Here is a 9,381-nt window from a genome sequence, read left to right on the forward strand (position 1 = left end):
GAAAGGCAACCTCTTAAAGCTGGCAAATAGCTGATCACCCCTTTCCAAAAGAAAGAAATTCGGCCCACCCGTCTCGGGAACAGATTCCAATGAGACATCAGATAGTTGAACTGAATCACCTCCGAACCACACCAATTTGAGTCTATCATAAATTTCCACCACCACTTGCCAAGCAACGCCATATTGAAATTGGAAAGGTCCATAATACCCCACCCACCTTGGTCACGTGGCTGGTAAAGGTTCTTCCAGCTAACCAGTCTACAATTGAGCTTCTCAATATTCCGACCAGACCACAAGAAATCTCTCCTAATATGGTTAATCTCTTTTATAACCCAAGAAGGCAATCAGAAAACTGACATCTAATACGTGGTAACGCCGATAAAACCGAGTTAACCATTGCAAGGTGATCGCTTAAGGATAAGTATCGCCCTTTCCAAGATGAGAGACATTGCCTCACTTTAAGAATAATACCCTCCCAATCTTGCCGACGGGGTCATCTACCGGAAATAGGAATTCCTAGGTAAGTAACCGGTAGGCGACCAGCATCACAGCTTAAGGTCATAGTCGCTTCCACCTCGGGGAGCTCACCCATTCTACTTGAGTAAAGACAAGTTTTAGTGAAGTTAGTTTCGAGGCCCGTTATTCCTTCGAAAAGAAATATAATGAACTTCAAAGTTCATAGATCCTACAATCCTCTAGTGGTCATAATCAAGAGGTTATCAGCATAATGAAGATTACATCTGTTACCAAACTCGCCCAGCTGCACACCTACTAATACCCTGGATCTCAGCGCGTGAGAGAACATTGAACTTAAAACATCAGTAACCTAGACAAAAAGTAAAGGCGATAAAGGATCACCTTGTCTAAGTCCCCTCAAATATCAGATATAACCATTTGGTGAACCATTCACGAGTATATTCGCCTTTGAGGAAAACAAAACACTTTTGGTCCAACCAATCCAATGTTCACCACAACCCCAAGCTTGCAGCAGATCAAATAGAAAGTCCCAATCGACCGTATCGAACGCTTTCACAAATTTGACTTTTAGTATGTGCCCCAGGAGCCTACGTTTATGGATACTAAACATAAATTTTTCCTCCATGACAATGTTGTCTAAACTACACCTTCCTTTCAAGAAGACAGATTGATTCGCATCCACAAGAGAATCAATGACCAGACTCAGTCTCGTTGCTAAAATTTTTGACAGAATTCTAAGCATAGAGTTGACAAGGCTGATGGGTCTATAATCCCTTGCCTAGTTAATTCTTTCCAAGTTGGTTCTTCCGTTTAAAAAATATGCACATAGTTGCAATAGGTCTAGTTTAATGGTATCCTAGAATTACTTAAAGAACTGAAGCGAGAAACCATCTGGGCTTGGAGCTTTGTATTTTATATGGACTAACCCAATGTGGGGCATTTTTTTTTTTTAGTTTTAGTGTTGTATCTTGTATAAGTTTTTCCCCAAGAAAAAAGAATAAAAAAATCTCCATCCCCTATCCATAGACGTAGGTTACATTGACTAAACCAAGTAAAACTCTATATGTCCTTATTTTTCTTTATTTTTCCTCCATATTATCATTGCATTTGGGGGTAATAAGTTATGATTTTTAAAAGTGCCAACTAACATTAGCTTTTAAGATAGTGTGGTAAAGAAACCCTTGAATTGAACCGAAAAATTAAGTTTATCGAACTAGTCGGGGTTGTTAAAAAAAACAAAAAGAAAAAACTATTTTCAGGCTGTTAGAACATAATCTATTTATAATTTATATAAGCTAAAAAAACAATTAAAGACCTAGTTTTTAATAATTATATTTAAATTTTTATAAAAAATTATATCTTTACATTCGAGAAATGATTCAAAATAATTTTTATTTTTATTTTTATGTTTGTTATTGATTTTATTTTGATCTTGTGGTATATTTGTTTTTATTAAATTATTGGTTTTTACTTAAATTTCTAATGATATAATCGTTTTTGAAGATGATCTTCACCGATTTAAATCTTTAAATATGAAACTCATTTTATAATCTATGGACTATGGAATGTTTAACAAAAATTATATTTAATATAATTAATTTTTAAAAATAAATTTAAAACTAAAAAAATGATTTGGGTTCAATGTGGGCCCTAGTTAGCTAGTTAACTAATATATTTTGGTCGAGATAAATTGAAATTTCATATTCAAAAATATAGACATGGCCACAGGAACCGTCGGTTCCGGTTCCAAAAAATTTTGAACCGAAACTGAATCGCTTAGGTAAGGTTCTTGGCGGTTCGGTTCCGGTTTGAGACGGTCCCGGTTTGACGGTTCAAACGGTTCAGTCTATTTTTTTTAAAGTAAATAATCCAATATTTCAAATTAAAATAAATACAAAAATACATGAATTAATTTAATACAATATTTTATTGAAAAATAAAACTATTAATAATTGAAAACAATATTTTCTAATTAAAATACAATATGAGAAATAAAAAAAATAAAGGACTTGAACTTAATTATATCAAGTTGCCTACATATCCTCTCGAGGAATCAAAACCCACGTAGTTTTTTTATTTGATATTATAAGTTATAACATTATTTTATTTAATATAATAATATATATGTAATTAATTAATTTGATATTTTGAATCTTTATTCAAGTGGAACTAACAGTTGAACCGGGGGTTGAACCGTCGGTTTGAACAGGGGGTTGAACCGCCGGTTTGAACCGAGGTTGAACTGTCGGTTCCACGGTTTTAAAATTCCGAAACCGGAACCAAACCTTATATGAAGGTTCCAGTTCCGGTTTTAGGACGATTACGGTTTTTTCGGTTCCGGTTTCTGTTTTTAATGGTTCGGTTCCGGTTCGATTCCACAGTTTCAGTTCAAAATGGCTATGTCTACAAAAAAAATACCTCTACAAAATTTTATAAATTAATTTAAAATTAGTGATACATCTTAGTTTTTTATAGAGAGTTTTTATAAATTAATTTAAAAATTAATTTGAAGATTTGTTTTTAATTGATAAATGGGACTTATGCTTTCTTTGGGGGTGTTTTTAAGGAATTTAAAAGAAAAACTCCTTATGTTTATTCATGAAATTGTTTAATAAAAATTATTTTATAAAAACCCAGATAACTTCTCAATTTAAAAAACGAAGTAGTCAAACATAAACACAAGTTAATTTAACGGTGAAAAACACATTTAAAAAAATATTTTTTTTTAACATAAATGATAAGTTCTTTAAAAAAAATAAGGGATGTACACAAGTATAAATTAATATCTTAACACATATGTGTGCTAACTTTGAATGGAGTTTGGGGTTCAATCTTGGTTCTCACCTAAATTAATATTCTATGCAAAAAAATTTATACTAATAAACTAAGAGACTTTTAGAAAATATATATTTTGTTTACAAGCCAAACCAAATAGGCCCAACCGATGAGACCTGTTATGACTTCATAGAATAGGATCATTTTTTGAAGTTTGATCAAATTGACACAATCAATAATATGATTTCATAAGATAACTTTGATTAGTGCCAAAAATTTTGTTATAAATCTCCCCTGCAAAGTTTCTATATATATATATATATATTTAACAATATCAACTAGTCATTTCACACGCACTCACACTTCAATGGCTTCACATTAAATTACCGGAAGGTCTAAAATTAAACTGGTTAAAATTGAAAGCAAGTTGACAAAGAAAATCCTTCTCTAAAGCCGCCTGCCAGACACATACACTACCAAATAGGTGAAGCCAAATGCTTGAAAAGCAGAAGGGAAACATGGTTAGATGTGTAAAAAAAAGGGAATAATATTGTACTTAGCCCTCTATTAGTCCTAATCTCTAAGCTATCTTGTAGCTCACATTCGCTATGTACTCCTTGATTACCGCCACATTTTTAGGATCTGAATAGTTCATGGTTCAGCAATATAAACAACACAACCAGCATCATATTTGGTGTGCAGGATTGCAATAATCTTTCTTCTCTGATTGAATTCTTTCATGGTATCAGAGCCTTTTTTTTTCTTCTTCCAAATGTCTACCACTAGTTCTACCTCATCTAAAACCATCAGCACCATGATTTCAACCACAACCGGTTTACTCCCAACGCAACCCTTCGGCCACTTAATAAATATCAAGCTTGGCCATGAGAATTATCTTCTCTGGAAGGCACAGATGATGCCTTACCTCCGGAGTCAACAGCTTCTGGGTTTTGTTGACGGCTCCATCAGCGCCCCTGAAAAAATCATCACCATGTCCACAGAGAGTGGCGCAGCTCAGGTTCCCAACCCAGCATATCAGACATGGCTGCAGCAGGATCAAGCCATCCTCAGCGCCATTCTCTCATCCCTGACTCCAGAAGTGCTCTCTCAAGTGCTACTCTTAAACACATCTCATGAGGTGTGGATCGCCTTGGAATGTAGATTTGCTTCACAGTCAAAAGCGCGGATCATGAATGTTCGTCGCCAACTCGTCACGATCCAGAAAAAGGGCATGTCAATGGCAGACTACTTTGGAAAGGTCAAGGCCTTGGCTGATTCACTGAGTACCTACAGTGTTACCCTATCTGAGGAAGAGATTGTTGCATATATGCTCACGGGCTTGGATGCAGATTACGACCCAATTGTGACATCGCTCACCACTAAATCTGAACCAGTAAGCCTTAATGATGTATATGCTCACCTCCTCTCCTTTGAGATGCGCCAGGAGCAGAATCAAGCTGTGATGCAAGTGAACTCCACTACCCGGAGCTACCGTGGCGGAGGTCGTGGTCGCAGCTATCGCGGACGCGGCTTCCATGGCCAGAACCACAATAATCACGAGCGTCAAGGACAAGGATCTAACAACTACACTACAAACAAGCCAAAGTGCCAAGTGTGTGGCAAGGTGGGGCATGTTGCTCTAAAATGTTACCACCGATTCGATCATTCCTACCAGGCAGAGGAAACCAAGGTTGTGGCTGCTGCTCATACCTCGCCGGGGTATATGGTGGACACAAATTGGTATACAGACACATGCGTGACTGACCATATCACTGGTGAGATCGAGCGCCTTACTGTCCGAGAGAAGTATGGGGGCAAGGATCAGGTGCAAGCTGCAAATGGTTCAGGTATGCGCATTTTTCATATTGGTCATTCACAGATTCATACTCCTTGCCAAACTCTCCACTTGAAAAATGTTCTTCATGTTCCAAAAGCTTCTAAGAATCTTTTGTCAGTACATCGATTTGCTGTTGATAATGATGTTATGTTTGAGTTTTACCCCGATCACTTTGTTGTTAAGGATCTGGCCACGAGGAAGGTACTTCTTCAAGGTCGCAGTAAAGGTGGCTTGTATCCTTTGCCGTCCAATGTCGCTACCACAACCAAGAGTGCCTTCTCAAGCATAAGAACCTCTCACAAGCAGTGGCATTGCCGGCTGGGCCACCCCTCCTTTGCAGTTGTCCAACAAGTAGTCCAGCACAATAATCTTCCTTGTCCTAGTAATAATAGAGATACTTTTATTTGTGATGCCTGTCAATGTGCAAAGAGCCATCAGTTACCTTTTCCTCTATCAACTAATATATCTTCTTCACCTCTTGAGCTTGTATTCTCCGATGTATGGGGTCTGGCCCTCACTTCTGTTGGGGGACATAAGTATTATGTGAGCTTCATTGATAACTTTAGTAAATTTGTTTGGCTCTATCCTCTGAAACAAAAGTCTGATGTTACTAGTGTGTTTATTCAGTACCAAAAACATATTGAGAGGTTGCTTGACAAAAAGATCCTTTGCATTCAATCTGATTGGGGAGGAGAGTATAAAAAACTACACTCTTTTCTTACTCAAACCGGAATTGCACATCGTATCTCTTGTCCTTACACTCATCAACAAAATGGTTCTGCTGAGAGGAAGTACCGACATGTAGTCGAGGTAGGTTTATCTCTTCTTGCTGCAGCTTCTATGCCCTTGAAGTTTTGGGACGAAGCATTTCAAACAGCAGCCTATCTCATAAACAGACTTCCTAGCAAAGTGATAAACTCTAGCACTCCTCTAGAACGTCTCCTAGGTGCTAAACCCAATTACACTCTGCTGAAAACTTTTGGTTGTGCATGCTGGCCCAACCTCAGGCCATACAATTCACATAAGCTTCAATTTCGATCAAAGCGCTGTGTGTTTTTAGGTTATAGCAACATGCATAAGGGATACAAATGCCTAGACCCTTCCAATGGCAGAGTTTATGTGTCTAGGGATGTTATCTTTGATGAACAAGTTTTCCCTTTCTCTGAAAATCCTTCTTCCTCTAGCATATACTATACATCCAATCAAATTCTTCTACCCAACCTGCTTTCAACCAGCTCAGTAATTCCTAATGAATCTATGCCCATGAATGATCAATTGGCTAATGTGCATACTTGTGCTTCATTTGACACTACCTTGCAGCAGCAAGCTGAATCTGTTTTGCAGGCAACAGAGTTTGGAGACGCTGTATCTCATCATGTTGTTGCTGACACTAACGCTACAGCTACTGCTCCTGGAATGGCAGATCCTGATGCTATCACCATAAACACTAATAGTAATGTGTCTACTTCAGATCAAAGTGTATCGCGACATCCAATGAGGACTCGACTCCGGGATGGCATACGATAAATCAAGGAGTATAAAGATGGTACTGTGAGGTATGCAGGTGCAACAATTGTTGAACCAATCAATCATATTGATGCTTTAGAAGATGTAAATTGGAGACAAGCTATGGAAACCGAGTATGCAGCTCTTATGAGAAACAAAACCTGGCACTTTGTTCAACCACAGAAGGGAATGAACTTGATCGATTGCAAGTCGGTATTCAAGCTTAAAAGAAGAGCTGACGGGTCTGTTGATCGGTACAAAGCCCGTTTGGTGGCAAAGGGATTCAAGCAACGATACGACATTGATTATGAAGATACGTTCAGCCCGGTGGTCAAATCAACAACCATTAGGCTTATTCTGTCTCTAGCAGTCTCAAAGGGATGGAACTTGCGGCAATTGGACGTGCAGAATGCGTTCCTTCACGGCATTCTTGAAGAGGAAGTCTTTATGAAGCAACCACCCGGGTTTGAGGATCCTTAACAACCGCAACTAGTATGTAAGCTCGACAAGGCTCTGTATGGGTTAAAACAGGCCCCTAGAGCCTGGCACTCTCGCCTCAGCTCCAAACTCTGTGAGTTGGGATTCACTCCTTCTCGAGCTGACACCTCTCTATTCATTTACAACCATGAAGATGTGACAGTGTACATGGTTGTTTATGTAGATGACATAATTGTCACAGGATCCTCTAATCAAGCAATAAACCAACTACTTCAGAAGCTACATGCTGAATTCGCTATGAAGGATTTGGGTGAGCTTCATTACTTCTTGGGCATTGAGGTGAAGAAAACATCTACAGGTATTGTTCTTACTCAATCCAAGTACACTTCTGATTTATTGAAGAAGATGAATATGGATAAATGCAAACCTGTTACTACACCAATGACTACTACAGAGAAGCTATCTCGAACAGAAGGAGAACCTCTATCTTCTGAAGATGCAACCAAGTACCGAAGTATAGTAGGAGCCTTGCAATACCTTACCCTGACTAGGCCTGACATCTCCTTCTCTGTAAACAGAGTGTGTCAATTTCTGCATTCACCCACAACTTAACACCTAACAGCAGTAAAAAGGATTCTAAGATATCTCAAATACACAGCTGAGTATGGTCTATCGATGAACAAGTCTGACTCTGAATTAGTGAGTGTCTTCTCCGATGCTGATTGGGCTGGTTGCCCAGATGATAGAAGATCAACAAGTGGGTTTGCAGTATTCTTTGGGACAAATCTCATATCATGGAGCTCCAGAAAACAGGCTACGGTCTCAAGGTCAAGCACTGAGGCCGAATACAAAGCACTGGCCAATGCCACAGCTGAAGTCATTTGGGTTCAGTCCTTACTTGGTGAACTTGGAGTGTTTCAATCCAGAGCGCCGTGCTTGTGGTGTGACAACCTAGGCGCTATTTACTTGTCTGCGAATCCTGTTTTTCATGCAAGGTCCAAATATATTGAGGTAGATTTCCACTTTGTTCGTGAAAGAGTTGCGCTCAAAGCATTGGAGATCAGGTTCATTCCAAGTCAAGTTCAAGTAGCTGATGTATTTACAAAACCAGTAACAGCAAGACAACTAAGAATAGCTCAGGGCAATCTTAATCTGACGAGTTGAGATTGAGGGGGAATGTAAAAAAAAGGGAATAATACTGTACTTAGCCCTCTATTAGTCCTAATCTCTAAGCTATCTTGTAGCTCACATTCCCTATGTACTCCTTGATTACCGCCACATTTTTAGGATCTGAATAGTTCATGGTTCAGCAATATAAACAACACAACCAGCATCATATTTGGTGTGCAGGATTGCAATAATCTTTCTTCTCTGATTGAATTCTTTCATGGTATCAGAGCCTTTTTTTTTCTTCTTCCAAATGTCTACCACTAGTTCTACCTCATCTAAAACCATCAGCACCATGATTTCAACCACAACCGGTTTACTCCCAACGCAACCCTTCGGCCACTTAATAAATATCAAGCTTGGCCATGAGAATTATCTTCTCTGGAAGGCACAGATGATGCCTTACCTCCGGAGTCAACAGCTTCTGGGTTTTGTTGACGGCTCCATCAGCGCCCCTGAAAAAATCATCACCATGTCCACAGAGAGTGGCGCAGCTCAGGTTCCCAACCCAGCATATCAGACATGGCTGCAGCAGGATCAAGCCATCCTCAGCGCCATTCTCTCATCCCTGACTCCAGAAGTGCTCTCTCAAGTGCTACTCTTAAACACATCTCATGAGGTGTGGATCGCCTTGGAATGTAGATTTGCATCACAGTCAAAAGCGCGGATCATGAATGTTCGTCGCCAACTCGTCACGATCCAGAAAAAGGGCATGCCAATGGCAGACTACTTTGTAAAGGTCAAGGCCTTGGCTGATTCACTGAGTACCTGCGGTGGGCCCTATCTGAGGAAGAGATTGTTGCATATATGCTCACTGGCTTGGATGCAGATTATGACCCAATTGTGACATCGCTCACCACTAAATCTGAACCAGTAAGCCTTAATGATGTATATGCTCACCTCCTCTCCTTTGAGATGCGCCAGGAGCAGAATCAAGCTGTGATGCAAGTGAACTCCACTACCCGGAGCTACCGTGGCGGAGGTCGTGGTCGCAGCTATCGCGGACGCGGCTTCCATGGCCAGAACCGCAATAATCACGAGCGTCAAGGACAAGGATCGAACAACTACACTACAAACAAGCCAAAGTGCCAAGTGTGTGGCAAGGTGGGGCATGTTGCTCTAAAATGTTACCACCGATTTGATCATTCCTACCAGGCAGAGGAAACCAAGGTTGTGGCTGC

The 9,381-nt window shown here is 39.5% G+C and overlaps 1 non-coding gene across 1 annotated transcript; it reads left to right on the top strand.

Annotated features, from left to right (window-relative positions):
• The first annotated feature begins 8,977 nt into the window (after positions 1–8,977).
• LOC120268164 lies at positions 8,978–9,116 on the top strand. Its single transcript, XR_005538833.1, has one exon. It is a non-coding gene; the product is annotated as a small nucleolar RNA Z247 (small nucleolar RNA).
• Positions 9,117–9,381: the final 265 nt, after the last annotated feature.

The sequence above is a fragment of the Dioscorea cayenensis genome, chromosome 8 (genome assembly GCF_009730915.1).
Source record: "Dioscorea cayenensis subsp. rotundata cultivar TDr96_F1 chromosome 8, TDr96_F1_v2_PseudoChromosome.rev07_lg8_w22 25.fasta, whole genome shotgun sequence".
Classification (NCBI taxonomy): Eukaryota; Viridiplantae; Streptophyta; class Magnoliopsida; order Dioscoreales; family Dioscoreaceae; genus Dioscorea; species Dioscorea cayenensis.